The sequence below is a fragment of the Schistocerca cancellata genome, chromosome 7, assembly GCF_023864275.1.
Source record: "Schistocerca cancellata isolate TAMUIC-IGC-003103 chromosome 7, iqSchCanc2.1, whole genome shotgun sequence".
Taxonomy (NCBI): Eukaryota; Metazoa; Arthropoda; class Insecta; order Orthoptera; family Acrididae; genus Schistocerca; species Schistocerca cancellata.
In genome coordinates this window covers 411,676,673-411,697,545 of record NC_064632.1, presented here as the reverse complement: position 1 = coordinate 411,697,545, position 20,873 = coordinate 411,676,673, and positions in this window count along the sequence as shown.

Below are 20,873 nucleotides of genomic sequence, written 5' to 3'. Positions count from 1 at the left end.
AGTCAACATTGTCAAAAGCTTTCTCTAAGTCTACAAATGCTAGAAACGTAGGTTTCTAGCATTTATAGACTTAGAGAAAGAGAAGTCATAATCAGCTTTAAAACTTTACATCCAGGTATAAACACAGATACGTTATTGAGATTTATTTCTATGGGGAACTGCTTGCTCCACGACCGCGTTAATGAGATCGAATACGGGAGGAAAGTCAGCATCGGTTGTAAAATTTTAATCTGTTTAGTGGAGATGGATTTCAGCTACTGTTTAGCTACCTTCAGTGGATTTATATCCGAGTCATTATGACTCATCGTCAGTGAAATCGCAAATGGTACCACGGCGCCATTACACATAACAAACAGTTAACTGATAAATGAACCCCATAAGTATAAATTATTTTATGGGTCCAATACCAAAACTGATTACGTGAAATAAAGACCAACCGCTTTCAGTCACAATCGTGATTTTATTTCAGTGCACGATGCATTTCGAGCCTGGGGATTCATCTTGACGTTCTTTGACAATTTACATCGATTATTTTTCAGGTTTAGATTTATTCTGGTCCTGGTAAGATTGTTGTTGTTCTGGTCTTCAGTCCAGAGTCTGGTTTGATTCAGCTCTCCATGCTGCTCTATCCTGTGCACTCTTCATTTTCGAATAACTACTACAACTGACATCCTTCTGAAGCTGCTTAGCGTATCCATCACTTGGTCACCCTCTGCGATTTTTACCCTCCACGATTCTCTCTAGTACTAAATTGTTGATCCCTTGATGCCTCAGAACGTGTCCTAACATCCGATCCCTTCTTCTTGCCAAGCTATGCCACAAATTTCTCTTCTCCTCAATTCTATTCCATACCCCCTCATTAGGTACGTGATCTACCCATCTAATCTTCAGTATTCTTCTGTAGCACCACATTTCAAAAGCTTCTATTCTCTTCTTGTCTAAACTGTTTATTGTCCATGTTTCACTTCCATGCATGGCTACACTCCATACAAATACTTTCACAAAAGACGTCCTGCCAGTTAAATCTATTCTCGATGTTAACAAAATTTTTCTTCGTCTGAAACGCTTTCTTTGCCATAGCCAGTCTACATTTTATATCCTCTCTACTCCGACCATCATCAGTTATTTAGCTCCCCAAATTACAAAACTCATTTTCTGCTTTAAGTGTCTCATTTCCCAATCTATTACACTCATCATCACCTGATTTAATTAGACTACATTCCCTTATAGACGCTTTGCTTTTGTTGATGTTCATCTTATATCCTCCTTTCAAGACACTATCCATCCCGTTCAGCTGCTCTTCCAGGTCCTTTGCTGTGTCTGACAGAATTACAATGTCGTCGGCAAACCTCAAAGCTTTTATTTCTTCTCCATGGACTTGAATTGCTGCTCCAAATTTTCTTTATTTTCCTTTAATGCTTGCTCAACATACAGATTCAATAACATAGAGTACAGGCTAAAACCCTCTCTCACTCGCTTCTCAATCACTGCTTCCCTTTCTTCCCCCTCGACTCTTATGACTGACTGCCATCTGGTTTCTGTGCAAATTGTAAATAACCTTTCGCTCCCTGTATTTTACCCCTGGCACCTTCAGAATCTGGTAAGATTACAGTGGTATAATACAAAGTGACACATTGTTAATATAAGTTAACAACGCTGAGGCAAATGGGAAAATAACTTATTGTTTCCACTAGCCGATATATTGTTTTGAAGCACAGTGTGGGTAAATATGTTTACGTATATGTTTATGTACTTTTCATCCTACAGCACATTTGTAAACACAAAACAGATCAAAGAATTTCAGAATTATAAAATGTGCTGTGGTGTGAAAACTGTATAAAGTATTAGTCAACATCGTTATTATTGCACCTGGAAGTGAGGGCATTCGGTCGACTTGTCGTGAGTTTCTGTTGTGGTATTTCACGGTGACAACCTGAATCATTTGATAGTATATGCGCAACTGTATTGAAATAATACACAGTGCGTTGAGTTTTCCTTAGTCACCAATGTTATTTGTCACCGAGTGTTTCCGACAACGGCCACTAGAAGCCAAGCGAAGTAATGTCGCCAGCCAGAGTGGCCGTACGGTTCTAGATGCTACAGTCTGGAACCGAGCGACCGCTACGGTCGCAGGTTCGAATCCTGCCTCGGGCATGGATGTGTGTGATGTCCTTAGGTTAGTTAGGTTTAATTAGTTCTAAGTTCTAGGCGACTGATGACCTCAGAGGTCGCATAGTGCTCAGAGCCATTTGAACCATTTTTTAAAAGTAATGTCGTGGTTGTCTAGTACATAAACATGTTTACTCATACTGTGGTTCATAACAATGTTCACCGCTCGAAACAGTAAGCTGTTTTTCAATTTGTCTGAGTTTTGTAAACTTCTATTTACAGTGTGATCGTTCCAGGACCAGAAATAGCTTATATCTGGAAAATTATCGATGTAGATTGTCAAAGCAGCTGAAGATGAACCCCCAGCGCTCCAAATGCATCATGCATTGAAATGAAATCACGATTGTGACTAAAGGCGGTTGTTCTTTTCCAAAGTAATACAGTCACAAGAGAAACACTGACAGCAATGGATAAAATTAAGACAAAATTGTTTAGTTAAATCTGTACACAACTGCTGTATGTTCAACATCCAAAGCTTAATCTTTAAGCTTAAAATCCAAAGATCGCAAACATTCATAAAAAAGGTTACCCATACAAAAACACCGTGGGTAGACCAGTTGATATCTCATGGATAATGAAGGTGAATCAATTAAACAATTTTTAAAAAAACATGCAATAGCATCAGATATGCGCCGGCCCAACCAAAGGCACGCATCACTGGAACCCAAGTGGTCCAGCTTACGCCTCCACTGACCGTCGCCCCCAAAGAACGGACGCGTAAAAAGAAGAAATTGCACTTTTTAAAACAGACAATCACCTTGCAGTTTCAAGCTTGATAACACACTTAAAAGGAACGAGGCTAAAACACATACATATTACCGTCACAACATTGCCTTTTTACCAACGACTATAGTTAACATAGTCCTCTAGTGCACGGTGATAATTACTGCACAGTGATTACTTACGGCCGTCGCTTTACTTTTGCCTTGCACCAGAACATAACTTACAAGAGTTCAACTATTGAGTGCACGAAGAGAAATGGTGCACAGTGAATTTTGCAAACGGCGAACCTCTTGTCTTTAGAAAATATCACTTCACAAAAGGTACCACATAATTTAATTGTTTACCGGCAAACAGCTTGCCTTATATCTGCCATTAACGTTGTTTGAGAAAATCAACAGAGTATTCAGACCCGATGAGAAGCGTTGCATCTTTGAAAACTTAAGGAACAACTCCAGTGAACGGACGTCGTGAAAGAACCGTCTTTAGGTGTCCTAAGCATTAATAAACCGAAATAGTTCCTAAGGCCGATATTACACTATCAAATTTTCTTTGACAAAGTTCCACTGTCAAATAAAATTTAATAGTGTACTACGGAACTTTGTCAAAGTTAGGCCTTGGTCATCGAGCGAGGAGGCGCAGTTGTTAGCGCATAGGACAATACTGACGGAAAAAAAAAATCAAAACACATAAATGAAAGTTGGTAAATGTGTTCCTATAATGGCTCTGAGCACTATGGGACTTAACATCTGTGGTCATCAGTCCCCTAGAACTTAGAATTACTTAAACCTAACTAACCTAAGGACATCACACACATCCATGCCCGAGGCAGGATTCGAACCTGCGACCGTAGCGGTCACGCGGTTCCAGACTGTAGCGCCTTTAACCGCTTGGCCACACCGGCCGGCACCCGCGTCCGGCCATTCTGATTTAGGTTTTCCGTGATTTCCCTAAATCGCTTCAGGAAAATGTCGGGATAGTTCCTTTGAATGGTCCCGGCGGAGTTTCCAGTCCTCCCTCGGGCATGGGTTTGTCCTTAGGATAATTTAGATTAAGTACTGTGTAAGCTTAGGGACTGATGAACTTAGCAGTTAAGTCCCTTAAGATTTCACACACATTTGGCCATTTTTGAGTTCCCTTGAAAGGGCACGGCCGATTTCTTTCCCCATCCTTTACTAATCAAGTGGGGCCGATGACCTAGCTGGTTGGTTCCCTCCCCCCGGAGCAACCAACCTTAAGCCTTGGTCAAATTTTCTTTGATGAAATCTAGTCCTTACCATATATTTGGTCAAAGAAAGCTTTCGTCTTCCGTTTGCTGCGTGGAGAAATGTAACCACGTGGAGCGCTAGCATCGCTGCGGCTGTCTGACATCTTATTTTTACCAACATGGCTTTGAAATTTATATGATGCGGAAGCCATTAGCCGTGAAGTACGGCCAGGATGTACCCCGAGGATATAATGGAGAAAATCTATTACTTATATAGAAATGAAAATATTTCCTCATGGCTATAGTACGTACGAAACAGTTATTTACCTTCAGATATTTCTCCTTCAGTGCTTTATAAGTAGCTTCACACATTTCTGGTGTTATTTTCGTCAACTTGCACTGCGACATTCGAATGCTGTACTGTAAATTTGAGTATCTATCATCTACTGCAAGAAATGACAATGATACAGTAAGACTGTCTTTTGCGGATATGGCGTTTCTGAGGTTCTACGTCGTAATACGAGGTTCCACCGTCTTGAGCACATACTGAAATGTACTGTCGTCCATTGGCAACTAATATTCGTACGACGTTACGTCTTCGACTTGCAGTTTCCATAAGATATTTTATTGGATACCTTTAGCATCTCACCGTGATACACATGGTTTCACCCAAATACTTTCCTCCTCCTTTTCTTCTACTCCTCTTTAAAGGTAAATACACTCCTGGAAATGGAAAAAAGCACACATTGACACCGGTGTGTCAGACCCACCATACTTGCTCCGGACACTGCGAGAGGGCTGTACAAGCAATGATCACACGCACGGCACAGCGGACACACCAGGAACCGCGGTGTTGGCCGTCGAATGGCGCTAGCTGCGCAGCATTTGTGCACCGCCGCCGTCAGTGTCAGCCAGTTTGCCGTGGCATACGGAGCTCCATCGCAGTCTTTAACACTGGTAGCATGCCGCGACAGCGTGGACGTGAACCGTATGTGCAGTTGACGGACTTTGAGCGAGGGCGTATAGTGGGCATGCGGGAGGCCGGGTGGACGTACCGCCGAATTGCTCAACACGTGGGGCGTGAGGTCTCCACAGTACATCGATGTTGTCGCCAGTGGTCGGCGGAAGGTGCACGTGCCCGTCGACCTGGGACCGGACTGCAGCGACGCACGGATGCACGCCAAGACCGTAGGATCCTACGCAGTGCCGTAGGGGACCGCACCGCCACTTCCCAGCAAATTAGGGACACTGTTGCTCCTGGGGTATCGGCGAGGACCATTCGCAACCGTCTCCATGAAGCTGGGCTACGGTCCCGCACACCGTTAGGCCGTCTTCCGCTCACGCCCCAACATCGTGCAGCCCGCCTCCAGTGGTGTCGCGACAGGCGTGAATGGAGGGACGAATGGAGACGTGTCGTCTTCAGCGATGAGAGTCGCTTCTGCCTTGGTGCCAATGATGGTCGTATGCGTGTTTGGCGCCGTGCAGGTGAGCGCCACAATCAGGACTGCATACGACCGAGGCACACAGGGCCAACACCCGGCATCATGGTGTGGGGAGCGATCTCCTACACTGGCCGTACACCACTGGTGATCGTCGAGAGGACACTGAATAGTGCACGGTACATCCAAACCGTCATCGAACCCATCGTTCTACCATTCCTAGACCGGCAAGGGAACTTGCTGTTCCAACAGGACAATGCACGTCCGCATGTATCCCGTGCCACCCAACGTGCTCTAGAAGGTGTAAGTCAACTACCCTGGCCAGCAAGATCTCCGGATCTGTCCCCCATTGAGCATGTTTGGGACTGGATGAAGCGTCGTCTCACGCGGTCTGCACGTCCAGCACGAACGCTGGTCCAACTGAGGCGCCAGGTGGAAATGGCATGGCAAGCCGTTCCACAGGACTACATCCAGCATCTCTAGGATCGTCTCCATGGGAGAATAGCAGCCTGAATTGCTGCGAAAGGTGGATATACACTGTACTAGTGCCGACATTGTGCATGCTCTGTTGCCTGTGTCGATGTGCCTGTGGTTCTGTCAGTGTGATCATGTGATGTATCTGACCCCAGGAATGTGTCAATAAAGTTTCCCCTTCCTGGGACAATGAATTCACGGTGTTCTTATTTCAATTTCCAGGAGTGTACAACGCTGTTGTACACGCAGCTGCAGAGCTAACGAGGGGACCTTCTGGGAGGTGCATCGCGTTATGAGCTCCCACTTCGCATGCTTACAGTGTGGGTAGGTACCTATCGCACTCTAAAATTGTAGGTGCCAATGCGGCCACGTTTTGAAATATTGCCTGTTAAAGTTTGGGCAGCTCTTTATATACAGAAAAGTTTCACTATTGTGGCAAGTGAGCGAGTAGCCGAGTGGCGCCGGCACGGTAACTTAGCGTGTTCGGTCAGAGGGTTAGCTGCCCTCTGTAGTAATAATAATAATAAAAAAAGAGTTACTGGATCAACGACGAACTGAAATGGGTGTCTTGCGTCGTCCGCCCCGAGCTGATACAATGAACGAAAACAAACAAAAAATGAAATTAAAAAAAAAGTGGCAAGCGAGCGAGACTCCCGTCCAGGCGACCTTGGTTCGAGACCCGTCTATGCTACTTTTGTTTTCGCGACGCTGGATCCATCGCAAAAACAAGTCATTATTCCATAACGTCAATGCAGTGGCGTTTCCTCCGGACTTGAGAAAATACATATGCAATTGCGACGAAAATGAATGTGCATTCGTAAATTGTTCGTGGTGTCGAAAGTACAAATGTTTAGGTTGTTTTTACAACAAGTATCATCCGTCGGAATGTATTCGTCAAAATATAGGAAATATCGATTAACTTTCCATTAAATGAAACATATTTTTAATCCCTCTTTCGTTTTTTTAATATTCCCTACCTCAACGGAACAAGGTTTGAAAATACAACGAAAACAAATTGAACAATAATAAAATATTTCAAGAAATTACATTACGGTTAATTTCTTGTTAAAATAAAAAACGCAAAAGATTGAAACAAAATGTGACATTCAATTTGTAATTTTGATTTATAGAGGCTTGTAATTCTTTTTAGTCATTTCATTGCGGAATGTTCTTGATTAATTATAAATTAAAACAGGCATTTGAAAAAAAAGGAAACAAAAGTAGCATAGGTGGGTCTCGAACCAGGGTCGCCTGGACGGGAGTCTCACTCGCTTGCCACTTTTTTTTTTAATTCACCAAAAACAGTAACAAAAATGGCTATAATGAAATGACATAAATAAGGTGACAGATAATTGCAGTCATAAATTTCAGCATTCAAAAAATGAGTCTTTAGCAGTAGCACAATTTAGCACCTTCACTGTCACCTTCAACTGGTGGCAGTTCAGCATGCACATTTTCTTCTTCTGCAGCCGGTTCCTCATCATCATTTCCCAGACCCAAATTAATCATTCAGTAAATCCTTGATGTGTGTTCCTTCCAGGGTAAAATACATGGACAGAAGAGAAGTCCGGAGCAGCGACATCGCAAAATATTTCACTGCCTTGTTATTTTTGTCAGTTCCAGCCTTCTAAACGCATCTATAGGGAGTTCAAGATCCGGCTACTCGCTCAGTTGCCACAATAGTGAAACTTTTCTGTGTATAAAGAGCTGCCCAAACTTTAACAGGCAATATTTCAAAAACGTGACCACATTGGCACCTACAATTTTAGAGTGTGATAGGTACCTACCCACACTATAAGCAGGCGAAGTGGGAGCTCATAACTCGATGCACCTCCCAGAAGGCCCCCTCGTAAGTAATAAGTCTTCGTCGGTCATTCCGAAGGAACTATGACGTCAATGATCTTTATGAAAGAAAATATGATAGTGTAATACCGGTTTAACCCCTTCTTAGCACAGTTTTAACAACGACAAGGATGGAACGACGGCAACGTCACTTATCAGAACGGCTCACAACCACACATCATTGATAACTAGTTACTGCCAGGGGGAATTTTAAAGTAGACTGTGGCGGTGGGCAGAATTAGTGCCACGATAATTCGAGCAGTTGTGTGAACCGCTGTGCCGATGTGGCTTATGGCTAACGCATGTGTTTACTAAAAGATTCCCGGCCTTGGTACAGATTTTCACTCGCCGCTTCAGTCTATACACTGTTCATAAAAGTTACCACATTGCCAAGAAATTCGGAGCTCATTTTAACAATGATGCTCACCGTTCCCGGAACTATAGTTTATATCTGCAGGCACACCCGTACGTGAGCAACAGGCGCACACACACACTTGCTCTATCGCACCCAAACACACCACCATTAGCTACACTCCTCTTGTGTTCGTCTACCACGCCTTCTCCGCCCGTCCAACAGCAAGCCGCTCTTCACACATTGCCCCATACCGCCCGCTTACGTCACGTGCACACGTGGCGTCTCTCCATTGGCGTTCTGGTCCGTAACAGCACTCTCCCTGTCCAGCGCATGCTCTAGCCGTTTACTTCTCTCACTCGCGCGCCAGGCGCTCTCACGTCACAGAGTCTGGTACTCAGCGCTACGTTAAGAGACGCTGTGAGCGCGTGTGTCAATATTGAGTTATAAAGTACATCAACATTAAACGAGTCGACGCTACATAACTCGCGAAAATGACACAATTCACATATACTCTTAGCAATGTTAACACTTTGCCGTTCGGCGACACCACAGTGGTGTCGTGTGCTAGTATCGCGCAGTGGCCGGTGACAGCACTTGAGTATCTTTTTCATTCTGTAGGTGTTTTGTTTGGATAACAATAAGTTACACACGTCAACAAGTTTTTTTTTGTTTTTATAAGTACTTGTGCCCTTTCATGCCCTGACGTCTTGTCTGACGTCCCGGACAACTTGGTCGATTGGGAAGAAGAGCCAGCCTTTGTGGCCATGCGGTTCTAGGCGCTTCAGTCTGGAACAGCGCGACCGCTACGGTCGCAAGTTCGAATCCTGCCTCGGGCATGGATGTGTGTGATGTGATGTCCTTAGGTTAGTTAGGTTTAAGTAGTTCTAAGTTCTAGGGGACTGATGACGTCAGATGTTAAGTCCCATAGTGCTCAGAGCTTTTTTTTTTGGAAGAAGACGATGGATATCAAACAAAAAATGAAAGTAAAGCAGAATTGTCTGAAGATAGTGAAATACGTCCAAGAAGAAATCGGCGAACTCTACGGTTGCCAACTGCTTCGGATGAGTCGGCCGAAGAAGACAAGAGTATCATTTACTGAGGATCAATAATAAATTTGAAGGATCTCCTGGTCCACACATATTTCCCACAGATACGCAGGGCGTCGTGGATATCGTCGAATTATATATTGGGAACAATCTAGCTTTATAGATCTAGAAAAGGCATATGACCGGGTTCCTAGGAGGAAGTTACTGTCTGTTCTACGAGATTATGGAATAGGAGGCAAACTTTTGCAAGCAATTAAAGGTCTTTACAAAGATAGTCAGGCAGCAGTTAGAGTTGACGGTAAATTGAGTTCATGGTTCAGAGTAGTTTCAGGGGTAAGACAAGGCTGCAACCTGTCTCCACTGTTGTTCATATTATTTATGGATCATATGTTGAAAACAATAGACTGGCTGGGTGAGATTAAGATATGTGAACACAAAATAAGCAGTCTTGCATATGCGGATGACTTAGTTGTGATGGCAGATTCGATTGAAAGTTTGCAAAGTAATATTTCAGAGCTAGATCAGAAATGTAAGGACTTTGGTATGAATATTAGCATCTCCAAAACGAAAGTAATGTCAGTGGGAAAGAAATATAAACGGATTGAGTGCCAAATAAGAGGAACAAAGTTAGAACAGGTGGACGGTTTCAAGTACTTAGGATGCATATTCTCACAGGATGGCAACATAGTGAAAGAACTGGAAGCGAGGTGTAGCAAAGCTAATGCAGTGAGCGCTCAGCTACGATCTACTCTCTTCTGCAAGAAGGAAGTCAATACCAAGACTAAGTTATCTGTGCACCGTTCAATCTTTCGACCAACTTTGTTGTATGGGAGCGAAAGCTGGGTGGATTCAGGTTACCTTATCAACAAGGTTGAGGTTACGGATATGAAAGTAGCTAGGATGATTGCAGGTACTAGTAGATGGGAACAATGGCAGGAGGGTGTCCACAATGAGGAAATCAAAGAAAAACTGGGAATGAACTCTATAGATGTAGCAGTCAGGGCGAACAGGCTTAAATGGTGGGGTCATGTTACACGCATGGGAGAAGCAAGGTTACCCAAGAGACTCATGGATTCAGCAGTAGAGGGTAGGAGGAGTCGGGGCAGACCGAGGAGAAGGTACCTGGATTCGGTTAAGAATAATTTTGAAGTAATAGGTTTAACATCAGAAGAGGCACCAATGTTAGCACTGAATAGGGGATCATGGAGGAACTGTATAAGGGGGGCTATGCTCCAGACTGAACGCTGAAAGGCATAATCAGTCTTAAATGATGATGATGATGATGATGATGATGATGATGATGATGATGATGATGAACAATCTATTTGAATATATTTGCAACGAAACCAACAAATATTACAGTCAAAATCGCAGTAGAAAGAAACTGGATAAAAAAGCCATATTTGTCGACGTTACGAGAACCGAACATAGAAAATGATTTGGGTTTGCTATCCTTATGGGAATTGTAAAAAAAGCAAGGATTGATGATTACTGGTCAACGAATCCGATATTTCGCAAACGATGTTCTGCAACCGATTCAGACAAATATTATCATTTTTACCTTTTTCCAACAACAACAATAAACCGGATAATGCCGACCGGCTTTGCAAAGTGCAGTTCGTAATTGATTATTTTTCCAGAAGTTTAAAGAAACGTTTAATCTAAGTCAAAACATCTCAGTTGATGAAGGAATGATACCGTGGATTGGACAGTAAAATTTTAAAGTTTACAATCCGTCGAAAAGTACGAAATATGGCATACTCATTCGGGTGCTGTGTGATTTGAGTACGGGGTACATTTCCTCATTCAAGATATATTCTGGCGCTGGACAACCTTTAGCAAAAACAGTGATGGAACTATTGACACCTTCTTATGGAAAGTGGCATCACCCCTACATGGATAATTATTATAACAGTGTAGAACTTGCTGAGAAGTTACTTGAAAAGAAAATTCGAGTTTGTGGAACGATACGGCAACATAGAGGATTTCCGGAAAAATTACAGGCCGCAAAAGTCAATGTGTTTTAAGCTTGTCATCAACGGAAAGTGAAAAGCAGCCGGAGACAAGCCAAGTAATCCGAATTAGCACTGCCGGCGCCAAACGAATAAATTTGTACGAGACGTGCGGACGGCAAAGTGTTAACATCTCTTATGTGAATACCACCAAATCACTATTCTTGTACACTGTTTACATGCCAGTAGAGTACGAAATTTAATACACATATTTGCACCTCTGGCAGCAACGACGACTCAACCTGGATGGGCACCGAGGCAATTCCGTGCTGCTTCAACTCAATGACACAATTCATCAATTGCAATGACCAGTGAGTGGTGGCATTCCAGCGTCTGGGAAACCTATGACCAGAGAATTTCAACGTGCTGGCCAAGGAAACAGTTGAGCGCCCTCTGTGTCGAGGTAGGTCAGAACAGTACGGGCAACTTGCGGTTTTGCTTTATTTTGTTGAAAGATGACGTGGTTGAGAGATAACGCCACTTACGCGTCGAAGATACGGCACAGTCACCAGCCTTAATGCGTCACAAATGTAACGACTGCTGTCCAAATTATTAGCTACCCGAGTCGGAGATGATCGTGCTACATACCCGCACTCCCCAAACCTTCACAGCAGTAATCGATACCTAATCAACTACAAATTATCTCCTCGCGATGAAATATGAAGTGGGCGAGGGGAATTCCCCCCTCCCCCCAATCTGTAGGGAGGTTTAATCCACCTGAGCTTGTTCCCATTGAGAGAGGACCACTTTTCGTGTCACTTTCCTCTCTAAATTGCATTCATAATTATTATTAATTTTCTTGCACACCTAAGATGCTAAGATTCGCTGGCCTCAGTCTACTTTTAGTCTTTATTTTGGCAATGAAATAATGTTATTAGCAATGACTCTGAGAAGTTATCAACATTTAAGCGTATGTCACTTCAGTGTAGTTGTTCTGCATTGAATCTGAAATACCATACTAGCTGTGCTTCATTATGAGCACTTTCAAGTAACTTATGATCTCTCGTCATCATTAGCGGAGGGCAGTCCACCTGTGCGCTAGAATTACTCACTGCGTGGTGGCTGAGAGGGTAGCTGTCGTAGACTTGTACTTAGTATGTGAATTAAGGTTGAAGAAATATGTACCCAAGCGGGTATTGTATCCAGCCTGGAAGGCGGTGCGTGGGTCTGCTCCTGAAAACTGAAAGGTTGGCCGAATGACGAAAGCAAGTAGGAGCAGGATAAAACACTTTGGTATTGCTTGTAAAATTATACAGGGTGTTACAAAAAGGTACGGAAACATTCCTCATACACAAAGAAAGAAAATATGTTATGTGGACATGTGTCCGGAAACGCGTACTTTCCATGTTAGAGCTCATTTTATTACTTCAAATCACATTAATCATGGAATGGAAACACACAGAAAAAGAACGTACCAGCGTGACTTCAAACATTTTGTTACAGGAAATGTTGAAAATGTCCTCCGTTAGCGAGGATACATGCATCCACCCTCCGTCGCATGGAATCCCTGATGCGCTGATGCAGCCCTGGAGAATGGCGTATTGTATCACAGCCGTCCACAATACGAGCACAAAGAGTCTCTACATTTGGTACCGGTGTTGCGTAGACAAGAGCTTTCAAATGCCCCCATAAATGAAAGTCAAGAGGGTTGAGGTCAGGAGAGCGTGGGTGCCATGGAATTGGTCCGCCTCTACCAATCCATCGGTCACCGAATCTGTTGTTGAGAAGCGTATGAACACTTCGACTGAAATGTGCAGGAGCTCCATCGTACATGAACCACATGTTGTGTCGTACTTGTAAAGGCACATGTTCTAGCAGCACAGGTAGAGTATCCCTTATGAAATCATGATAACGTGCTCCACTGAGCGTAGGTGGAAGAACATGGGGCCCAGTCAAGACATCACCAACAATGCCTGCCCAAACGTTCACAGAAAATCTATGTTGATAACGTGATTGCACAATTGCGTGCGGGTTCTCGTCAGCCCACACATGTTCATTGTGAAAATTTACAATTTGATCACGTTGGAATGAAGCCTCATTCGTAAAGAGAACATTTGCACTGAAATGAGGAGTGACACATTGTTGGATGAACCATTCGCAGAAGTGTACCCGTGGAGGCCAATCAGCTGCTGATAGTGCCTGCACACGCCGTTCTAGGTCTTCCCCAGTCGCGAGTCATAGGCTGGAATGTTCCGTGCTCCCTAAGACGCCGATCAGTTGCTTCGAACGTCTTCCTGTCGGGACACATTCGTTCTGGAAATCTGTCTCGATACAAACGTACCGCGCCACGGCTATTGCCCCGTGCTAATCCATACATCAAATGGGCCCCTGCCAACTCCGCATTTGTAAACATTGCACTGACTGCAAAACCACTTTCGTGATGAACACTAACCTGTTGATGCTACGTACTGATGTGCTTGATGCTAGTACTGTAGAGCAATGAGTCGCATGTCAACACAAGCACCGAAGTCAACATTACCTTCCTTCAATTGGGCCAACTGGCGGTGAATCGAGGAAGTACAGTACATACTGGCGAAACTAAAATGAGCTCTAACATGGAAATTAAGCGTTTCCGGACACATGTCTACATAACATCTTTTCTTTATTTGTGTGTGAGGAATGTTTCCTGAAAATTTGGCCGTCCCTTTTTGTAACACCCTGTAGATGTTTACCATAGGCAAAAACCTAGTTAATAAATGGTTACATAACTTTGCAATGATGAGCACGTAGGTGCGAAGTCTTAGACCCGTCGTAAGCAGCGCAAAGTCTCTATATGAAGCGAAGTGTCTCGGCCGTCTGCTCTTGATCAAACGGGCTGACCCTGGAGCTGAGCACGTAGAGCTCCACAGCGCCCGCTAGAGGGCGCTGTCGTCGGTGTCGGTGTAGTGCCAACATAAGAACTTGCACCTACGCCGTGGCATCGTAGCTATCGATACCACAGCGGGCATTGAATGTGATGCAGATTCGTACTACCCAAGCAGCCTGCACACATTCTCACGACTTACAAAAACGTCGAATGCAGTACAGGAAAGATAAAAGATCGAGGAAGGTAAAGAAAGTCCGCCCTCTTGGTCTCGCGGTAGCGTTCTCGCTTCCCGAGCACGGGGTCCCGGTTTCGATTCCCGGCTGTGTCAGGGATTTTTCCTGCCTCGAGATGACTGGGTGTTGTTGTGTCGTCTTCATCATCATCATTCATCCCCATTACGGTCGGAGGAAGGCAACGGCAAACCACCTCCATTAGGACCTTGCCTAGTAAGGCGGTGCGGGTCTCCCGCATCGTTCCCCTACGGTCTGTAAAGAAGCATGGGACTTCATTTCCATTTCAAGTTAAAGAAAATGCGTGAAACATAACTATGTAATATGCAGAATCTTTCGTTTTAAAATCACATGTATATCCCGTAACAACTGGTACTAGAATAATTATTAGACTCTTTTTTTATAAAGTGCGTTTTGATCATCAGCTGCTTGTCCCATGAGTTATCTACCGGTTCCAGTAAGTTATTACTCACCCTCCAGGATGTAGGATATAACAGATTAGTTACTAACAGATTAGATATAACAGATTAGTTACAGTTAGTTTCTTTGAATATGAATAATATCGAAATTATTCAGTGAGATTGTACAAACACCAGACGTAATTTGCCATAGAATACTGACAGTCATATCTCATATCTCTTGTCAAATAGACAGACATCATATTCCAAAGGAATATGGGATACCTTTAAATAATCTGTTGTACCCTACGTCCTGGATGATGGTTAGTAGCCGAAACCGTTAGATGACTAATGGGACAAATAAACAGCGCATTTTATAAAATAATTCACAGTTGTTGAACCTCACCCTATGGAAACATTGGAAATTTTAGACTTGTCCAAAGGAGCACGTCTATCTTCGTTATTCGAGAAAAATGTATACCACTGTTGGAACTCTAATAGTGGCAACTATTTATTTACAGCACGTACAAAATAGATACGTATTTCAAAGTTTTACTGACCGTCAAAGTAATCACCAGCATTGTGCAGAATCTGTTGTCAGCGATGTGGAAGACTTGGGGCCGAACCGCACAGTTCCCCTGGGTTCGGTGTGGGGCGGCGGTGGGGTGAGTGGACCGATGTGGGGCGGCGGGGGGTGAGTGAACTGCTGTTGCCCGTTTTCGGGTTGTGAAACACTGAGGGCTAAGGTGAGGACGAAGCCTCTCCGTCATTTCTAGGTCCCCAGTTCCATACAGTACAATACTGACGGAAAAAAATAAATCAAAACACATAAATGAAAGTTGGTAAATGTTTTCCTATAATGGCTCTGAGCACTATGGGACGGGGAAGACCACCGTCCCGCTGCTGGCCGAGCACGCGTGTTTTCCTCTTTCGCCCACGCAAGCACGTAATGAAAGTTGGTAAATGTTTTCCTATAATGGCTCTGAGCACTATGGGACTTAACTGCTGAGGTCATCAGTCCCCTATAACTTAGAACTACTTAAACCTAACTAACCTAAGGACATCACACACATCCATGCCCGAGGCAGGATTCGAACCTGCGTCCGTAGCAGTCGCGCGTTTCCGGACTGAGCGCCTAAAACCGCTAGACCACCGCGGCCGGCGTGTTCCTATATCTGAAAGATGATGTCTAATCCTTTTTCGCGACACTCAACGGTAACAAAGACGCCATTATCAATACCTCACTGAGTTTGAACGAGGTCGTGTAGCAGGACTACGAGAAGCTGCTTTTACCCTCTGCGACGGTGCTGAAAGACTAGGCAAGAATGTCGCCACGGTACATGATGGGTGGCGACGGTGGAGAATGTACGGTCGCAAGAAGGCTGGGCTCGGGACGACCAAGTGGCACTAATGGCTTATTGCTTTGGCACATCGAACTGCATCTACAGTAGCAATTTGAGCTGCAATTGGTGTCACAGTGGCACAACGAACGGTTACGAAACGGCTTCTTCAAAGAACAGCTCCGATTCAGACACCCTGTAGCGTGCATTTCGCTGACCCCAAACCACCGCCCTTAGTGACTCCAGTGGTGTCAAACGAGACCTAATTGTAGGGCAGGGTGGAGGTCTGTTGTGTTTTCCAGTGAAAGATAGTTCTGCCTCGGCGGCAGTGATTTCTGTGTGTTGATTAGAAGGGGGCCAGTTGAGGGCTTGCAACCAACATGTCTGCATGCTAGACAAACTGGATCTACACCTAGACTTATGGTCTGAATGCGATTTCGTATGCCAGCAGGGGCATTCTCGTGTTTATCCCACGCACCCCGACTGTAAAGTTGTGCGTCAGTCTGGTGATTCGGCATGTTTGCTGCTACTTACGAACAACATTCCAGGGAGTGTTTTCCAACATAACACTCGCCCAAATACCGTTGTTGTAAGCCATCATAATCGACAGAGTGTCGACATGTTGCGTTGGTGTGCTAGATCACCACATCTGTCTCCAATCGAGCACATGTGGGATGCCATCGGACGACAACTCAAGCGTCATCCACAAACAGCATTAGCCGGCACCTGTACGAGACAATGCGTGCACGTTTGCTTTCTTGCGTTCAACACTATGGCGGTTACACCGGTTATTAATGTAACAGCATTTCCCATTTGCAATGGCATATCTCGCGCTTACAGTAAACTGTGATCCTGCATAGGTAATCACTTAAATATGTTATCTACACAAATGTAATCCCGGAATTCCATTACTCTACATTAATTATTCTTTGGTGTTGCTATTTTTTCCGTCATGTAACCCATATCAGTATATGGAAACTATAATTTAGCAAACTAATGGTTCGGCAATATTCGCATCTAACTATAGAACTATGGAGGAATAACGGCTATAGTTTCCATTGCTTTCAGTGATTCGCAGTACAAGCACAGCAGAGTCATGTTGGCTTATGTAAGGCATTTTCATATGATGGATTATTTGCGAACGGCATTGTAATAACTCTAGCAGCGACTGGAAGCGCTTTAATATCTGGAGCCGAATGAATTTTTATGAAACGGGTCGTCATTTGCAGGGAAACGTTATTTACACTTCGCGTCAGGGGCGGAGAGGTCGTTTGTTTCTGCTGGTATTCGTTCCACAATGGGCACCAAACATTAATTGCAGTAGCCTGCTTCTATTCCAGCACTATCGATTTATCGCTAAAAAAGATTATCGCCGTCTCTCGCTTACAGATAAAAATCATATTCGTTCTTTTGTGCGTTCCTAATTGTTTTTGCCTTTTTTGCATCGTGTTTGGCGTGCATCATAGCAGGGCTTGGAACTGCGCTCGTGGAAACGTTATTTTATCTTAATCTTTGTATTAAACATGTAGCGTTTAGACAGCTCCACTGTCGGTGTACGAACTACTTGCTGTGTAAGTGATCCCTGAACCATGTTTCATTAGACTTGCAACATTTGAAAACGAAAGCATTGAGAGAGGACGTGGTCGAAACTAAAGTTGGTGATGGCTTGGTCGCATCACAACAGAGAACACAGTGAAATTTACGTGAAGCATCAACTGCGAGAAAGTTCGATGTGATGTGGATCTCCTATTTCGTGAATGCTGACCGAAAGTAAGAACAAATTTTTTACACTTTCAGGATTTTATTTTATTATTTATTTTTTCAGTCTGATTTTATGGATTGATTTGCTGGTGTAAATCTGAGGTGTTCCACAGCTGCAAACAAGAACATAAACGGAAATCGAAGTAGTGATTAAAAGTACGTGGCCATACGCAAAAAAGAAACACTTATAAAACGTTCGTTACATGCTGGTGTAGTCTGAGTTTACCTCTCACATAATGCTTAGCCGACATATTTTACTGTACTTGTGTATTACACACAGCGTGCATAATCTCATGGCCATGGCATCTTATTGTTGACACTCACAGTTAAAGCGATAGGTATAACCTTCTGAAGAAGGACAGTAAGTGCCAGAAATCGTTAAAGAAATTAAATTTCTTTTATACAAGTGGTTGTTTACAATTTTTTAATCTCTTTATCGCTTTTGCATGTTTGAAACTAAAGTTTTTTTTAGGTATGTGAATCTGAGTCCCTTTTTGTAAAAATTAAACTTTCGTGCAGCCATAAAACGTTGAATGGCACGTATTGAACTTTTTTTCCGAGTATTTAACTGCTAGCACACACTACGCGTGCCAGGGTGTGTAAAATTTAAAATGTGTAACAGAAATGCGCGAGAAATTTGTCGCACAAAAGTAAAGCTTGGTCACACTAGCACTTTTACAACGAAGAATCTGATTTCACATACACTCCATGTGGTTTACCAAGTTGACTTCCTTTGCATAGTCTGTTCTCCCGTAAGTGTAACGTTACGTGAATGTGAATGTAACCCTATTCGACGAGCGTATCACCAATACAAATGTAGACATTATTAACTCATCGCTGTAGTCTAAATTTCATCATCGATTTGTAAAACATTGATATTTTTATCGTTGGTGTTTAGTTTCCTGTGTCAACGTTCGACGTTCTTAAATGAGGATTTTGTATTACGGCATAAAAAGCAACATACAAATGCATCGAATATCTTTTTTATTAATCGATAAATACAGCAATAATTATTATGTCACATCCCACAATCAATGTTCTGCCCATAGATTGTAAAAATAATATTTTTGCGAAACTTTTCCCTTCCAGCCTTTTGCGTTGTTGACAGAGACCACAACCTGCTTTTGAGACCAGCCTTTCGCTACCTCATGATGTGGCTATGAAGCTCAAATATTTAACTGCAGTTTTCTGTAACTTTGGATAGGTAGCACTCATGATGGGACTGAATACTTCTTGCTTAAGATCTAGAAGGCGGTCTTTCAGATAATAACTGCGCTGTGATAGTAGGTCTCTTTCCAAACGAGTTTGATATATATTTCTTTCCTGTGTTATTTTATAATGTTGACTTCATAAAGCAAATCTAGCTTCTCTGTTTTTCTAATGTATCAGCGTGTTGTCCATACTACTTGAGACCATGAAAGCATGAAGTGAATAAGCAATGAAAGGAATTAGCCCTCAAGTAGCTACAACAAAAGCCAATGATCCTCCGTTAGTTTTTGCATAAATATTGCTTTCACCCCGTGTTAGACGTTTGATAACTTGCAAATGGGTTGCACTTGTGTATCTCTGAGAGATGTTGAGAAATTTGTTTATAGCGTTGACAAGTAGCCTGGCTTTTTTGCCGATTATCCCTAATCAACTTCAATAGTGTCTTATGCCAACATTTGAAGTAACTCTGACGTTGAGGATCGTTACGCCACCAGCTAATGAAAGGGTTATGACATCCAAATTTCATTATTTTTCAGACCTTGAATAATCACACTTTTGAGGAGTTAATAACAGGAGAGACTCTGGGTGAATACACTACTGGCCATTAAAATTGCTACACCAAGATGAAATGCAGATGATAAACGGGTATTCATTGGACAAATATACTAGAACTGACATGTGATTACATTTTCACGCAATTTGGATGCATAGATCCTGAGAAATTAGTACCCAGAACAACCACCTCTGACCGTAATAACGACCTTGATACGCCTGGGCATTGAGTCAAACACAGCTTGGATGGCATGTTCAGGTACAGGTGCCCATGCAGCTTCAACACGATACCACAATTCATCAAGAGTAGTGACTGGCGTGTTGTGACGAGTTGCGCGGCCACCATTAACCAGACGTTCTCAATTGGTGACAGATCTGGAGAATGTGCTGGCAAGGGCAGCAGTCGAAAATTTCTGTATCTAGAAAGGCCCGTACAGGACCTGCAACATGCGGTCGTGCATTATCCTGCTGAAATGTAGGGTTTCGCAGGGATCGAATGAAGGGTAGAGCCACGTGTCGTAACACATCTGAAATGTAACGTCCACTGTTCAAAGTGCCGTCAATGCGAACAAGAGGTGACCCAGACGTGTAACCAATGGCACCCCATACCATCACGCCGGGTGATACACCAGTATGGCGATCACGAATACACACTTCCAATGTGCGTTCATCGCGATATCGCCAAACACGGATGCGACCATCATGACGTTGTAAACAGAACCTGGATTCATCCGAAAAAATGACGTTTTACCATTCGTGCACCCAGGTTCGTAGTTGAGCAGGCGCTCCTGTCTGTGATGCAGCGTCAAGGGTAACCGCAGCCATGGTCTCCGAGCTGATAGTCCATGTTGCTGCAAACGTCGTCGAACTGTTCGTGCAGATGGTCGTTGTCTTGCAAACGTCCCCATCTGTTGACTCAGGGATCGAGACGTGGCTGCACGATCCGTTACAGCCATGCGGATAAGATGCCTGTCATCTCGACTGCTAGTGATACGAGGCCGTTGGGATCCAGCACGGCTTTCCGTATTACTCTCCTGAACCCACCGAGTCAGTATTCTGCTAACAGTCGTTGGATCTCGACCAACGCGAGCGGCAATGTCGCGATACGATAAACCGCAATCGCAATGGGCTACAATCCGACCTTTATCAAAGTCGGAAACGGGATGGTACGCATTTTTCCTCCTTACACGAGGCACCACAACAACGTTTCACCAGGCACCGCCGGTCAACTGCTGTTTGTGTATGAGAAATCGGTTGGAAACTTTGCTCATGTCAGCACGTTGTAGGTGTCGCCACCGGCGTCAACCTTGTGT